At 41.3% G+C, this 17,530-nt stretch overlaps 1 long non-coding RNA gene across 1 annotated transcript in view; it reads left to right on the plus strand.

The window, feature by feature from the left end:
- Nucleotides 1-17,530, plus strand: part of LOC309619985 — a 222,440-nt gene that overhangs the window by 70,283 nt on the left and 134,627 nt on the right. The window contains exon 2 of the long non-coding RNA XR_014239338.1: nt 3,915-4,036. This is a non-coding gene — a long non-coding RNA (uncharacterized lncRNA). The remainder of the gene's footprint in view (nt 1-3,914; nt 4,037-17,530) is intronic.

The following is a 17,530-nucleotide window of genomic DNA, read 5'->3' on the forward strand; positions in this document are numbered from 1 at the left end:
TATGGAAAAACACAGTACATTAGGTATTGTATAGTATAGGTGCTTAGTGCCTAAATCATGAGTTGAATTGAATGAAAAGTCCAGAGGGATGTGATTTGGGGATTATCAGAAAGGTTTCTCCTGTAAGGCTCTAGGAATTGGCACCTCCTTCAACTTGTCTCCAGTGATCTCATAACTAGGCTGAGTATCAAGGTCAAGGTACTGTGTACTTAAAAGGCAGCCAGGGCTTCCCTGGTGGCGCAGTGGTTGAGAATCTGCCTGCCAATGCAGGGGACACGGGTTCGAGCCCTGGTCTGGGAAGATCCCACATGCTGCGGAGCAACTAGGCCCGTGAGCCACAACTACTGAGCCTGCGCGTCTGGAGCCTGTGCTCCGCAACAAGAGAGGCCGCGATAGTGAGAGGCCCGCGCACCGCGATGAAGAGTGGCCCCCACTCGCCACAACTAGAGAAAGCCCTCGCACAGAAACAAAGACCCAACACAGCCAAAAATAAATAAATAAATAAATAATTAAAAAAAAAAAAAAAGGCAGCCAAAATTTTTGATGACCTTAGCTAAAACTAGTGAGAGAAACCAAACCTCATCCCTCACATTCTGCATTAATAAGAACCACAGTGTCAGGAGTTCTTGACGAATAATGCATATTTCACCTGTTCTTCATTCATTTTTCGTTTCTGCCCGAGCACCTTTACTTCCTTTACTTTTGAGCTCTGATCCGTTCCCACTGATTTTTGGTTTCTGTTCTAATGGGAAGCACCTTGGTCTAACGGGGAGCGGCCAGGCTTCTACCTAGAACACAGCTTTGTCTCGGCAAGTTGTCCGTTTCTTCCTCTCTCCCTCTGGCCCAAGCGAGCCCTGCCTCATCCACCCCTGCCTCTTATCCACACACACAGCCTCTTTCCTGTGTTTGCTACAGAGAAAGACAGTTTTCCAGCTTCTTCCAACCTAATCTTGTTTCTTTGACACATACATATGCACACACACACTTGGCTTTTCTCAATTTCATATATGAAAATTGACAAGTTTAACAAAGCAATGGAGAAGTTAAAAAACTAAGTCTTACAAGCCCTGGTAATAAGGGTCTGTTTTCATTGCCTTCTCTTTACCCCACTGGTGATGAATGGCTTCCCACCATGGAGTTATGGGGATGGCTGAACACACAGCATCCACCACTGGAGAGATGAGATGGACAATGGTTTATTAGTCACCCATACTCACAGTCTGGGGCAGGAGGATCCCATGTGCCATGTAGGGCTACATGGGAGTTATACTCAGAAGCAGAGCGAACAACCAGGGGCTGTGAGAGGCAGGCTTCTGGTATCAAGAGGGTGAGGTGTACCCTGGCTTCTGTGGGAGGATGTGATTGGCTTGTTTGAATAGTTCTGAGGGCTGCAGGGAACTGTTCTTGGTCCCTGTGATAAGGAGAGTTGTTTGGCTAGAGGATCTTTGTGGCAGAGTAGGGAGAGGCACTTGCAATTAGGCTATTTGAGACCCTGCTGATTTCACCAGATGTCAAGGCAGTGCATAATATTAATTTTAGGCCTTCACCACAGGGTCTCTAGTTTTTAAAAGAAATCTAAGGAGGGCCAGTCTATCTCTTTCTGGCTCCTGGTTTGTCTCCTCAGTCTTAGTTTCGGAATAGACTCACCCAAGTAATTTTCTGTCTTTTCAGATTTTGTATCACCACTTTCCTCTGTAAGCCTTCGGGGGTGGATTATGTCAAAGGTCCTTTGATTTTGTGCTTGCCCTAAATTTGAATGATTAAGCAATAACGATGAAACTGGATTGACTGTTTATACACTTAACTTTGAAGCTCTCTACCTCCTCTCTTAGGTTGGGTTCCCTAGAAGCAGAGCCTGAAGCAGGAAGTCGGGCGCATTGCGGGGAGTGCTCTTCAGGGAGAACCTGGGAGGGAGGGAGGGAAGCAGGAAAGGAGAGGGGTGGGGGAAGGTGAGCGAGGATACGCGCGGTCTTGCTTCCTTAAAGAGAGGCTCTGACATACAAACCACACCTTGGAGTTATCCCTGACTTGAGAGGAGGGGTCTCTTTTGTACCCACATATCAGTCAGTCTTTGTCTGTGGGCCATGGGGTGGGGTAGCTTCCTGGAGGGCATGGCTACCATCAGTCCGGGGCAGTTCTGCAGAGACGGAGGCAGCTGGGGTAGCCCACATTCTCCCCTGCTAGGGGATGGGTGCTCTGGCCTTGTAAGTGGAATCTGGTCAAGGTACCAAGTGCATCTACTGCATATACTTCACCTACTCAACAACGCTAAGAGGCAGAAATTATAATCACTGTATTTTTCAGATGAGAAAACTGAGGCATAGAAAAAGCCTGGCTAAAGTGAAGTCAGTATTCCAGCCCAGACAGCCCGGTGCCCATTTTCAGAGCATTGCTGGGGAAACATGCCTAAGAATTCCAGAGTCTCTTCTAGCTCTTCATTGTATGCTTTTAATTTTATTCAATTCATGAAATATGCATTGATCACCAGTATTGTACGGAGTTGTCTCACGGGAGAGTTTAGCTGAAGGCCCCAGTTACACTGCATCCTTCTCCACTAGAGGCTTCGATGTTGAAAGACCCTTGGACCCATTTCGTCCAACACTTCAAATTATATAATTAACTTTGCATACTTTGTTAGATTCAACCTCAAACTGTCTGATGAATCTGTCCTTCTTAAATCATTCGTGTGAGTTATCTGCTCATAAAATATGTCTTTTAATGAGGAAGTCTGACAATGGCTCTTCATTTAAGTCAGTAATTAAGGATATCATGGATAGGAACATTGTTTCAGCTGCCAGTGTTGTACCGTTTTATCCTTAAGCAAATAGCTTGGAAGAGAGAGGCAGATGACTAAAGATATCTCTGAATAAGACTAGACAGTTAGCCTTCCTGGGTTTTTGGTACAAAAGGGAAATGACTGTGAACCAGGTGTTCTCTGTGAAAGAGGGTGATCCTTCTTTTTAGGACTTTACATCTTCATTTAAAAAAAATGGGACAGGCTTCCATCAGCAGTGATCTCTGGGGAGGTGGGGAAGATTGCTAGGTAGGTTGAGTTTGAGCCTTAAATTTTCAAAATTTTTATTTTATTTGTTTTAAAAATAGATAATACATCACATGGTTTAAAATTCAAAAGGATATTATAGTAAAAAATCTCCTTCCCTTATTCTGCTGCTACCCACTTCCCTTTCCCAAAGGCAACTAGTGTTGTCAGTTTCTTGGTTATCTTTTCAGAGATGTTTTATGAATATTCAAGCAGGTACATGTAAATATTTGCTAAGATCTTTGAAAATTCAATGGTGAGTGTAGAAATAGGAAAACCCATGTATTAGTTTCCTAAGACTGCCGAAACAAATTACCAGAGACTTAAGACCAAAGAAATGTATTCTCTCACAGTTCTGGGGGCAAGAAATCCAAAATCAAGGTATCAGCAGGACCATTCTTTCTCTCAAGGCTCTTGGGAAGAATGTTTCTCTGCCACTGCCTAGCTTCTGGTGGTTTCTGGCAATTCTGGGCATTCTTTGTCTTGTGGACACATCACTCCAATATCTGCCTCTTGTCACGTGGCATTCTCCCTGTGTGTCTCTGTGTCCAAATTTCCCTCTTCTTACAAGGATACCAGCCACTGGATTAGGGCCCACCCTAACCTAGTATGACCTCATTTTAACTTGATTACATCTGCCAAGACCCTATTTCCAAATAAGGTCACATTCACAGGTACTGGGAGTTAGGACTTGAGCATATCTTTTTAGGGGACATAATTCTACCTACTTCAATCCATAATGTTATAATTTCAAAGTTTAAAGCAGGCTTTGTAGAGAAGTAGAGTTCAGTTCACCTTTGGGATATGGAATGGAGTTGACAATTCTCTTGTTTGGGGGAAAGCAAATACCCAGATGGATCTTTCTCTTTTGTAGACATGAAGCAAAGACACACAACAATAAATGAAGATTTCTAAACCTCCAGTGACATCAAGAAACCAATCTGTTCCGGATGAAAATGAGAGAAGTTATCTGTGTAGTGAAAAGTGTTTACATCGGTGAGTTTTTTTCCCAACTTTTTTTTTGACTCCTACCTATAGTAAGAAATACGTCATGACCCAGACGTGCAAATGTTTGAATATACATATATGAATAAATATAACTGAAACAAAGTCTTGCTCCATGAAACAGCATGTACATTTGTTATTTGAAATGAATTTTAATCTTTTCTAGTCTGCCTTTTTTCATTAATTTTTTCTCAAGACCACTAATGGGTTGCCACCTGCAGTATGAATAACACTTTTTGGTGATATGTTCTTCCCTAGGAAGGGGTTTATAGATTTCAATGCCTGCATGTTATTGCTTGTTCTTATGGAGGTGTTTGTGCATGGCAGGAATAAAGTGGAGGGTTAATCTTTACCTCCCCAAGGAGGACTGAATGGCTGTGAAAGGGAAATGATGAGCTAATCACCTTGGCTCAACGTAGATTGGACTGTTGGTGCCGTACACGCATGTTACTTAAACTAGGACAAATGTACTAATGTTGGGCCTTTGTGTTCCAGTGTCTTCTTGGAGGGAGTGAGGGCTGTCAATCATTTTGGAAAATCCTGAAACTGAAACAGGATTGGGTGATGTGTTTAAGGGAGAAAGAAATGTCTCTGGAACCTCTCCTCCAGGGAGAAGAGACAGCTCAAGGACGTTTCTGTTGATGGAGTGGAAAGGAGGTGGGAAAATGAAGAGTAAAGTTAACTCTTTCGAACAGTGGTGAGGCCAGGGCAGGGCAGAGGTGCTCTTCCGGGACTAGTTGTGAGCTATGTTATAGGTTGTTGTCATGGATGCAGTTGGTGCCCACGCACATCCCTTTTAAGGACTCCTGATGCCATATCCCTCAGCAACTATGGGTTTGCCTATTCATCCCTACCTCTTTATCTAGAGAATTTTTCTCAGCAGAATGGGAGTCTCCTCATCTGGGAGGTTATGCTACCCCATTCCCCAAGTGGCTATGGCCAACGACAGACTGACAGAGGGTACAGAAGGCTGGCCCCTTTGCCTTTGAGGTGGTACTATCCTCTGGTGCAGTTTGTACTCCAGAATTCCCTGTGGGATCAGGTTGAAGCTGAATTCCCAGTAAGACCCCATGATAACTTCACTCCTTCCCCTGCCTCATCCTGCTTCCCTCATTCCTCTGCTGTCTCCCAGAAGAAATCACGTGCCTAAGAATTCTCATCTCAGGTTCCAGTTCTAAGGAATCCAGCCTAAGATGGTTACTTCTGTGTTGTAACTTCCTCAACTAGTAGTTTTATCATTACTTATTATTTTTTCTTATTACAACAAGCTTCAGCCTTGCATTTGCATTTCGCTTCGGAAATTAGGGAAGCTGATCAGGATCATGCTTTGGGTGAAGCAATACAAAGGAGTGATGCAGGAATGCAAGGGAAGTGACCAGCAGCAGGGTCATCAGTGGCCCCATGGGTGGAGGGAAGGAGTGGTTTCAAAGCAGGAGGGGACTGAGTCAGCCGGAAACAACCAAGGCAACTTCCTGGAAGGAGTAAACTTTCCCTTTTATTTGTGGAGAGGAGTCACAGAAAGGCTGGATTTCTACTGACAAGTGAGATAGGACTTAAGTGGTTGTAATTTAGGGGCCAGGAGCGAACTGATCTCATCTTGTCTGTATGGGATCTTGGCATATTCGTTTCCAAGTGCTGCTGAAACAAATGACCACGAACTCAGTGACTTAAAACACCACAAATTTATTATCTTATAGTTCTGGAGGTCAGAAGTCTGCAATGGGTTTTCAGAACTGCATTCCTTCTGAATGTTCTAGCACATAATCTGTTTCTTTGCCTTTTCTGGCTTCTAGAGGCCACCTGCATTCCTTGGCTCATGGCTTCTTCCTCTGTCTTCAGAGCCAGCAGTGTAGCATCTTTGAATCTCTCTCTCTCTGTTCCTCTGCTTGTGCTATCACATCTCCTTCTCTGACTCCTCTTGTGTCCCTTTTATAAGCATCCTTTTGAATACATTGGGCACACCCAGATAATCCAGGATAATCTCCCCACCTCAAGATCCTTAACTTAATGACATCTACAAAATCTCTTTTGCTACATGAGGTAACAACATTCACAGGTTCTCGATATTAGGTTATGGACATCTTTGGGGACGGGCATTGTTCAGCCTACCACAGTTAGGACACAAAAATTATATTTTCCTTTCAACATTTGCTTCATGTTCAATGCCTGGAATCAATTTTGCTGAGCTAATGTCTGCACTTACTCCTCACTCTTTTAGCACAAGAGTTAGTCTGTGTCAGGGCTTGGAGCTGGACCAAGGTGGGCCCCTGCCTCCATTACTGGGGCCATGGGTCTGTGTCACACCGGGTCGGAGAATACAGGGGCTGCATGGTATGGCTGTGCCTATCCATGGACAAGGCTTTTTCCTGGGATGATTGGACAAGGACCGAACCATGAGTGGCATCTCCACTAGGTCCGTCCAACACCGACTCTTTGACTAGATCTTTGGGAACTCACTAAAGCCAAAAAGGAAAGGATGAGATGATTCTTCTCTGGCCACTAAGAGTGTCTGTGTATATCTGGCTCATATTTCATATCCACTAAGGAAGTGAGGGGATTTAGAGAAAGAATCGTCACCAGTCCCACTCCAGCCTCACTCTCGGTCTTTTTCTCTCCTTAGTTTGTCAGGTATTATACTTCTTCACAATTTTTCCAACATCAAAATCAGGAGCAGAGCTCTAGACATAGTCTGTAGTCCATGCACATGAATCCCAGAACTACTGTTTAGTAAGGTGCTAAGATAAAGTGGCATATGCTTCTTTCTCCATTAAGTAAAAATTCCTTTATAGACAGCAACTTGTGATTAATGTCAGTCAAGGGAGGAATAGTGTCAGTGGGTGCTGTCATTTGATGTCAGTAATTTTTCCTTTGTAATCCTCAAATTGCCATGAAAGGTCATTGAGACTGAAGTTGGCTACCATTATTTTGCCCAGTAAAATGCATTTGACTGAAAATCTTCCTGTTTTCTGTCTTCGCATTGCTGTCCTGATATGAAAGAAATAATTTGACCCCTCAGCAAGGGATGCATGATGTCTTCCGCCCCTCAGACCTTGAGTTCATGCTTTTGAGTCTTCCCTTTCATTAATCTCCCAGGTCTTCTCTCCCTCTGCCTCTATCCTGTTCAGATTTTTCATCCACCATATTATGTAAATATGTTCTTCATTCTAGTGCTTCTTACCTGAACAGGAGCCTGGTCAACATGTGGATGGTTTGGTAAGAGCTAAAGCTGGGAAGCTAGGCTACTCTCCTTTTAAGATACTTGCAGTATCTGATTTTGAGTTGCTTGCCATCTAATTTCTAAAACCCACCAGCCATTTTCCCAGAATATTGGTTTGAGTCACATGCTATTTATGACAATTCATTATTCCTAATATAATGCAGAAAAAGAGATCTTGATTAAAGGTCAAAATCACGCACACTTCCTAGTTACTTTTCACAATCCAAGATGTGGAACCATGAACTTGATGAATTCTGGGTATCATTGACATGCTTCAGAAAACCAAGTGGCTGCTTCATGGATATTTCTTCAGTCTTTAATATTTCTTGCTAGCCGACTGTGACAGTTTTGTACAAGGCAAGGATATCCTTTCTTAATATGTTTCCTTCGATCCCCAAGAATATAAATGGTTGTTGATTAGTGCTATGAAGCATACAGGATTCCATATCACTCTAACATGTTTCTGAGATTTGAGCTATTTATTTTGCCAGCTCAGTGTTTTCCCAATGCCAAGAAGAAATCTAACAAGACTGGAAACCCTGTGATATTCTTCACATGGGTATCGCTGTGGAAAGGACAGAATAGAACCCAACCTGTGGGGCTTACCTGGTGGTGCAGTGGTTAAGAATCTGCCTGCCAGTGCAGGGGACACGGATTCGAGCCCTGGTCCGGGAAGATCCACGTGCCGTGGAGCAACTAAGCCCATGTGCCACAACTACTGAGCCTGCACGCCACAACTTTTGAAGCCCCGCACACCTAGAGCCCGTGCTCCACGATGAGAGAAGCCACCGCAATGAGAAGCCTGCGCACTGCAACGAAGAGTAGCCCCCGCTCACCGCAACTGGAGAAAGCCCGCGTGCCGCAACGAAGACCCAATGCAGCCAAAAACAAATTAAAAAAAAAAAAAAATTCCTTTAAAAAAAAAACCCAACCTGCAACCAACTAGTCTTAAGTAATAATAATAATAACAACAATAGTAAAGAAATAAAAGACGTTTGTTTAGTTCAACAAAAAGCAATAATGTGCTGTTAGGGGAAATCATCTCAGAACTTGCCTAAAGTATACGGCAGGCATTTTAAAAATATTAGGCAGAGGGTTTTACAGGTACATGTGAATTGATTGAACTTTTATGTAGGGCAGTAATAAGTATGAGACAAATAGAAAATCCTTTCACCATTGAGAGCCATTGACCTAAGGGAAACATTTTTATTGACAACCCACAAATAAAAATGCAATGTTATAAGTTTCTTTAAAAAAAAAAACAACTAGATAAGTGTATTATTCAAAAGCTTTTTAAAAATTTTAAACATTTTATTATGAAAATTTCAATCATACACATACTTAGTAAGAACAGTATAATAAATTCCCATATTCCATCACCCAGTGTCAATAATTAGCATTTTAACAATGTTTCAACTTTTTTCAAAAATAAGAACTACTTGAGTCATATCCTACAGATATCCTATTCAGTTTCTTGCCTAGTCATTTCTATTCCTTATGGACTTCAAGACATCTCATGTTAATTTCAATAGATTTTCTTATCTCTTACTTCCCTGAGAAGATAGGCTATTCAGTTTGAGATCTGCCATTTTCCCTTCTCTGCACTTCAGAAGGTCTCAGAATTCTGTTCTATTTCCCCCATCCTCTCCTCCTATTTCCTCAGAGAAATAGCATTTCTCCATGTGAAGTTAAACCTCCATCTGAGTACTTAGTCACAACTGTCTCCTCCAGAATCTTGTCCTGTTAATTTTCTCTCCCCCATTTTCTATCTTTAGTCTTCCTCTTGGCTCCATTATCTCTGCCAGTAAACATGCTCATATCTTCTCCAAACTCAAAAGGCAGAACTACTGGGAACATCTTTTGAACTGTCTTTCTGCCCAAACTGACTCTGACTCAAGCCTTCCCTTTTGTGGTTATTCTTTTTCCACCTAGACTTGAAATCTGGGAAAATCCTTGATTTCTTCTTCTTGTTCTTCCTCCAGCCAGGCTTCAAGAATCTGTATTTTTTCATCGACTTTGCATCTGCCCCAGAGTAAGAGGCTGTATTTTCTGAAGATGGTCACAAATATGTCTCCCATCCCACATGCTCTTCTTCAGTGTGACCTTGACACTCCTGCTATTGGGTGGTAGGGTCTATGTCCCTTCCCCTTGATCTGGGTGAAACTTTGTGACTGCCTTGACCATTAAAATATGGCAAAAGTGACACTATGTGACTTCTGGGATAGGTCATAAACATGCCATGCACGTCCCTCTTGCTCTGTTAGAGCCCAGCCATCATGCTGTTAGGAAGCTCTAACTAGCTCACATGGAGAGACCACATGGAGAAGCCATATATAAGTGTTTCAGCCAATAGCCAGCCTCAACCACCAGACAGGTGAATGAGGAAGGCTTCAAGGTGACTGTAGCCACCAGCCATTGTCAAAACTTCCCAGCCGAGGTCCCAGACATTGTAGAGCAGAGACAAGCCATCCCTATAATGCAGTGTTCAAATTCCTGACCTAGAGAATCTGTGAACATAATAAATTTATGCAAGTTTTTGGTTGATTTGTCACGCAGGCATAGCCCTGGAATACCCAGCCTCCCCTTCCTCACTGTGCTCGCTCTAATTCACAGCCACATCCTCTTGGCCTGATTTCTGGACTAGGCTTTTCTGTCACATTTTTAATTTGCTTCCAAACACTGGGGAATAGGCAGGGCATATTACAACAACCATTTTGCAGGTAAGGAACTGAGATTTAAGTAAAGGGAGGTTAAAATGACTCTCAAAGTAACTTGTAGAACAGGAACTAGAACTATGAAAGGGGACTTACTCTAGATTGTAGAGTTTCTCAAGCACATTTTCCCACAGAATCCTTTCTGAAAACATCTGTCAGCATTTGAAGGACACTGGTTTCCCAAGGAACATAGTTTGGGAAATACCCTTCTAGTCCAATTTCCTCTTTTTGTAGATCAAGCTTGGGAGATTTCTTTTCCAAGAGATAAAGAAAAGATACAAAAGGGACAGGAACTGGAGTGCAAAGTTTTTCTGCCAAGTCTTTATAGCTCGCTGTGTGTGGTGAGGTTTTTTTGGTGTGCTTGTGCCTTTATAGTATTTCTATCAGCCTGGCTCTAGGTGTCCCAGGTGAGAGAGGAAAAGATATATTTGGATGTGTCAATGCCTTTTAGTCAAAGACCACTGTAAGCACACTTGATTAAATAAATTGGGTTTATTACTCATTGCAGGGAATCATGGGGTCCCTCAGTAAGAGGGTGTTAGAACATATTACAAGATTTGGGCTCCAGTGGGGTGAGTGAGAGGAGAATCTAAGGAAGCAGGAGTTTGGTCTAGATGGGTTGCTGTCAGAAAGTGAGGATAGTGCTATGATTGGGTATTCTGTGGGTGTCACAGTGACCTTGTTTTTGTTTGTGCTTAAGATTATGAAGTGGTCTTGTTTCATTTCATTTTATCATGATCTCAGAGTAACCTTGTCTGAGGCTGATATTCTGTGATTTTATCTTCTACAGGAGAACAAAAATGTCCTGGCTGTGAATGTCAAACGAGCTTGTAAAAATATTGAGGTCTAGTTGTGAACATCAGATTAGTTTTGGATATCAGAGGTTGCTTTTTTCTTTTTCACAGGTCATTATTCTTAATCATTTTAGGTATTAAAGAGCAAAGCAGATCTCTTTGTCTGGGGCCAAGACTCATCCAAGGGAACCTGACCTTGTTTGGGATGGGGTCTTTACTGCTAGGTCATAGGAGACAATTAAAGCAAAGAAACCTCACAAGCAGATGGCCAAGAGACTCAGTGAGTGGTATCAGATTCTTATTGCATATAATCTTCAATAGAATAAAAGAGATTGTTTAAAAAAAACCCCAACAACCCTTATAACCAATGTCTGTTAGAATTTTGAACCTTTCAATCACTGCTTTATTAGAAGGAACATCCTCCTGATTTGAGCCAAGAACACTCAAGAGGCACGCTCACTGAGTTGCATGAGAATGGAGAGATAACATTTGTGAACTCAAAACCCGGCTCATAAAGCAACACTTGCCCATTTCACTGGTTAGCGTTAGATTTAGGACTAGAACTCAGGCCCCTGACCCCCAGTTCAGTGCTATTAAATTCCCAGTGCCTCGCCCATGTACGTAGGAGTTGACACTATTCACAACGACATCTAGAGCCAATTGTTTTTGTCCCTTTATGGCCCTTAATAGGTATGTTTTCCATGGAAACGGTTAATAACATTTTTTTTTTTAATTTTATAGCTACTTTATTTATTTATTTATTTATTTATTTATTTATTTATTTATTTTTGGCTGTGTTGGGTCTTCGGTTCGTGCGAGGGCTTTCTCTAGTTGCGGCAAGCGGGGGCCACTCTTCATCGCGGTGCGGGGACCGCTCTTCATCGCGGTGCGCGGGCCTTTCACTATCGCGGCCCCTCCCGTTGCGGGGCACAGGCTCCAGACGCGCAGGCTCAGTAGTTGTGGCTCACGGGCCCAGCTGCTCCGTGGCATGTGGGATCTTCCCAGACCAGGGCTCGAACCCGTGTCCCCTGCATTGGCAGGCAGATTCTCAACCACTGCGCCACCAGGGAAGCCCAATAACATTTTTAATAGTTACTTCAGAACTCATAAGATCTGATCATCATTTCTGTATTTGATGATACACCCCAGTGTTTTTGAGGGATAATGACTGCGCAAGAAAAGTGAGCATTTTCTCTTTACAGCTGTGTAGCTCATAATTAATTGATCATCATCTCCTATTAGTGAGATATCTTTTGATCCTGCTAATTGAAAACAAGACTATTTTCCTAAGCACAGAATAAAAGCAATATTAAACTGTTTAGTCTCTGTCTGCTTAAGGGCCAAACATTAGTTAAGTGAGTTTATAGGAACAATTAATCAAAAAGTTTAAACAACTGATTTTTTTTTTTTTTTAATGATTTGCTGGCCACACTGGCTGAGGAGCTCTCTTACTTAACAGAATGGCTTTCCCAATATCAGACAAGTAATTTTAGTGAGGTTGAGGGAGCAGAAAAGGAAGGAGACCAGAAGATAGAATGAACATATCATCATCATCACCATCACCATCATCATCATCATCATCATCATCATAACGTAAGCATGATGCTTGCACATAGTTATTGCTACTTAGAAGTCCTGTGAAGTGTAATTTTTATTCACACTTTATAGATAAGGACATCAGGGCTACAAGATGTTACAAAATTCATCCAGTGTAAATGGTATAACCAAGATGTAAATGCACATTTTTAGACTCTAAATCCTATTCTGGGTCCAGCACTCTTTTAGCTATATCATTTGGCCTCATAATCTGATTAATGTCAAAAGAAAATATGAGCAATGCTAGAATATAAACAGGTGAGGAGGCAAATGCCCAGAATCAGTATAACTTGCCATCACAGCTCTGGATAGGATTGTTACACTTTTGGTGGAAAGACAATGTAGCTTGTAGAGTTGAGAGATTGGTAAAATGTTCTTTGAGTTGAGTGACTGGATATTGTGAACCAGTACTTAATGAATAGTTATTATTTTGAACTCTACAAATTTCCTGTAGGAGTGCGTACAACTATGGGGTACTTAAGTAGTTTTAGAAACAAAGAATCCATGTGTTTCTCAAATTATTTCTTTTCCTCCTGCAATTCTACATTTCTTTATCCTGCTTAGCAGCAGCAAAAGGTATTATACAAGAGCACAACTTGTTATGATGTCATAGAGACGTGATCTACTGTGTAAAGGATGCTTCTGGGCTTTGTATTTTTATAAATTTATAGTCTAGGCATCAACTTAGAGCCAACAGAATGAACATACCTAAATTAAGGGTCAGCAAACTTTTTCTGTAAAGAGCCAGATAGTAAATATTTTAGGCTTTGTGAGTCACATGGTCTTTTTAGCAGCTTCTCAGCTCAGCTGTTGTGGAGCTCAAGCAGTCATAAGCAATGCAGAAACAAACAGGCATGGCTGTGTTCCACTAAAACTTTATTAATGAAATTCAAATTCCATTTAGTTTTCACACTTCATGAAGTATTATTCTTCTTTTGATTTTCTTTTCAACCGTTAAAAAATTGTAAAAACCTACTCTTCACTCAAAGTTCATACGAAAACATATAGCTGGCTGGACTTGGCTCGTGGGCCACAGTTTGCAGACTCCTGGCCTCATTAGCACAGTAGGGACTTTAAGGGATTTGTACTGGATGAAAAAGATGTGGGCTTGATTGGGAGGAGGACGTTAAGACAAGAACATATGTGACTTCAGGCTTAGAGGGGACAGGGGCGACAGCTCTTCTTCAGAGTGGGCCAGCACCTCTTCCCCGCCTCTGTCGTGAGCGATGCCTGTTGCCTTGCAGAATTGTTGTTCTGAACAGATTCACCCAAAATGACTCACCGGCCTGAACAAAGCTGGGGAAGATTTTCTGCCTTTTATTCAAAAGGAGTTTGGCCCACCTGCGCCTCTTAAATTAAGATTTCCAGAGCTCAGGTCTTTAAGCCTCTTAACATGGTTTACTTCTTACACCTTTTATCAGCATAGAAGAAGAGCTGCTTTTCTCATCTTTTCTTGTAAAACCCTATTCCAAATGTATAAGGTACTTTATTCACATGATGCTTCATGGCTGTTTCCAGGCCTCTGATCACAGAAGCACAGAAAGTTATAGAAAATTTAAATGGCACCCTGTTAAGTGTTGTGGGCAGCATTTGACAAGACATAGATAATCTGGAGTTTCAGAGATCTGATTTGAATTTCTTGTCTGCATCCCTCCCTGCTTTTTTTTTTAATTGAGGAATAAATTATATATAGGAAAATTCGTTCTTTTTGGTATACAGGTCTATGAAATTTGACAAATGCATGTACCCACTGTGACATATCTGTTTTGTAACTATCATGACAAACAAGATATAGAATATTTCCATTAACCCCCCAAATTTCCTGGGGCGCCTTTGTAATTATCCTCTCCCCTAACTCCAGCCTCTGATAAACACTGATCTAGTCTCTACCTTTCCCAGGATGTCACGTAAATGGAATCATATAGGATGTAGCCTTTGGTCTGGCTTCTTTCATCTGGCACAGTGCATTTGAGATTCATCTGTGTTGTTGCCTGTATCAGTAGTTTGTTCCATTTTATTGCTAAGTAGATTTCATTATATATGTGTACCAGTTTGTTTCTATATTCTCCAATGGAAGATATTTGAGTTGTTTTTGTTTTTCAATTTTGACCATTCTGATAGGTATACAGTAGTATCTCATTATGGTTTAATTCGCATATTCAAATGACTAACAACGTTGAGCATCTTTTCATATGTTTATTTGCCACCCACGTGTCTTCTTTGGTGAAGTGTCTGTTCAAATTCTTGGCACATTTTTAATTGAGTTGTTTGTTTTCTTGCTATTGAGTTTTGAGAGTTTTTGTTTTTTTTTTTAATACTCTGGGGACAAGTCCTTTATCAGATAGTTACGTGTTCTAGAAATATTTTCTCCCAATCTGTGGCTTTTCATTTTCTTAACAGTATCTTTTTTTTTTTTTTTAAATTAATTAATTAACTTATTTATTTATTTTATTTATGGTTGTGTTGGGTCTTCGTTTCTGTGCGAGGGCTTTCTCTAGTTGTGGCAAGCGGGGGCCACTCTTCATCGCGGTGCACGGGCCTCTCACTTTCGTGGCCTCTCCCGCCACGGAGCACAGGCTCAAGACGTGCAGGCTCAGTAATTGTGGCTCACGGGCCTAGCTGCTTTGCGGCATGTGGGATCTTCCCAGACCAGGGCTCGAACCCGTGTCCCCTGCATTAGCAGGCAGATTCTCAACCACTGCACCACCAGGGAAGCCCCTCTTAACAGTATCTTTTGCAAAGCAAAATAATTTAATTTTGGTGACGTTCAATGACACCCCAGTAGCAAGAAGCACACATAGTGCCCAAATCTATTCTTCAATAAAAGGAACCAGGATTCCTTAGAAATATGTCTGACTCCAGGACTAGGGCAGGGAAGATACAGGAAGAGCCGAAACATCTTGTGGTGTCAGAAAATAAAAGTGCTGAAAAATCATGGGGATGTGTTGAAAGGACAGGAGAGTCAACTTGAAGGAACTCTCCATGGCCAAATCTGGGAAAATATGAGCAATAAAACAAATAATGATAGTAATGGATTATAACCTATAGAATAAGATAAATATCCATGAAATCATACTGATATAAATAAATAATTGGGTAAAAAAATAAATGAAAGAGGCAGAAAAGTTCTGTTTTTGGTAGAAGTTCAATAATAAATATAGGGACTTCCCTGGTTGTGCAGTGGTTAAGAATCCGCCTGCTAACGCAGGGGACACGGGTTCAAGCCCTGGTCCAGGAAGATCCCACATGCCGCAGAGCAACTAAGCCTGTGCGCCGCAACTGCTGAGCCCGTGTGCCACAACTACTGAAGCCCGCACGCTTAGAGCCCATGCACCACAACGAAGAGTAGCCCCTGCTCCCCACAACTAGAGAAAGCCGGCACACAGCAATGAAGACCCAATGCAGCCAAAAATAAATACATAAATAAATTTTTTAAAATAAATAAATATAGAAAGAATGATGTAAATAGAAAATCACCATTTGGCAAAAGCTACGCAAATAATTGTTTTAGGCAAGAATTATTAATGGCTGTTAAAATTAGTGGATGAAAGTTTGAGCAGAAATAAGATATTTGCATAGTTTCAATGTGTCTCCCCCAAATATTTAGTAATTACAAAGGGAAAAATAGTAGCTTTACAGTGGAGAAACATGGCAGATACTACCTTAACCAAGTTAACCTCATTGGTAATGGGGTTAATTGACATCATGTGCCTCCTGATATGATGCACTGAGAAGGGTATAGCATCATGTCTATGATTTTCTTGCCAAAAATGCATAACCTGAATTTAAACATGAAGAGCCATCATTCAAACTCAAATTAAGGAACATTACATAATATAACTGGCCAGTCCTTTCCAAAGGTGTCAAAATCATGAAAGACAAAGAAAGATTGGCAAACCATCTCAGACTGGAGAAGACTAAGGAGTCATAACAACCAAATGTAAGGCAGGATCCTGGCCCAGAAAAAGGACATTAGTGGGACAACAACAATACAATGAAATCTGAAGAAAGTCTGTGGTTTAGTTAATAGTATTGTACCAATGTTAATTTCTTAGTTTTGACAAATGTACCACAGTTAAGTAAGATGTAGTATTAGGGGAACTGGATGAAAGGTATATGAGGACTCTCTATTATCTTGGCAACTTTCTGTAAATCTAGAATTATTTAAAAATTAAAAAAAAAAAAAAAACACCAGTGGAAAAGTAAGCCAAAATCTTTAAAGCAGTCACATGTAGGAGTAAGGAAGAAACCAAGTAGAAGAGATAGGGATAGGAATTGGGCTTTCTGATTTAATACGTTTTGCAGATTTGACTTTGGAATCATGTAAACACTTCACATAACTCTAAACAAAATTAAATTTAAAAGCATTTCCTAAAAATCAAAAACAAAATGAAACCAACAAATCTAAAGGTATAGTAAGTTAGCGGCAAAAGTACAGAGGGAAGAAATATTTCACATGACTTTAAACCACAGTAATTTGACTATATATTCCTAGTGAGATATACCCTATGGACAAAAAAAGCTGAAAAACTCAGTTGTAGCTCACGGGCCAGAGCTGGGTCATATAGCAATCCAAAGCTGCAAGGGAATATGAGAAGGCATTTGACTTTCCACTCTCTGTAGTGTAAGGCAGCAAGGGAGAATGGGGCTGGGGACGGCTTCGGGATACCAGCCATTGATCGCTATCTGCTGGGGCCACCGCCTCTCTGTTTCCACTTACCTTGGATTGGGGTAGTAAAATCCTTTCCTGATAGCAGATAAAATGGTAGTGGGCAGCAATCCTTCTGCCTCAAGTATTCTGCCAACTTACTGAGGTCGGGGTTGCTGCCTTGACAGAGTTGAGCAGCAAATCTGGAACCATCTCTTCTCTGGCCAATGGAAGAGAAATTCCAAGTTTATCAGTGGTAACTACTGTCATCTCCAGGCTAACAGTGGAGCACTGCTTCCATCACTTATTTTTATGCTGAAGAAAATGGTAACCATGCTCAGAGACTCTTACATTCCATAACAAGACTTGTGATTTTAAAAGAAAGAGTAATGGAAGCCTAAAGTCTGGAAAGATGCACGATGTGTAAATTCAACCATCATTATGCAAATGGATATACACATAATAAATCCAGAGATGGCTGACTATATTTTAGAAATATTATAGGCCAATTATTTT

The sequence above is a fragment of the Balaenoptera borealis genome (genome assembly GCF_965194805.1).
Source record: "Balaenoptera borealis genome assembly, chromosome: X".
NCBI classification, from domain to species: Eukaryota; Metazoa; Chordata; class Mammalia; order Artiodactyla; family Balaenopteridae; genus Balaenoptera; species Balaenoptera borealis.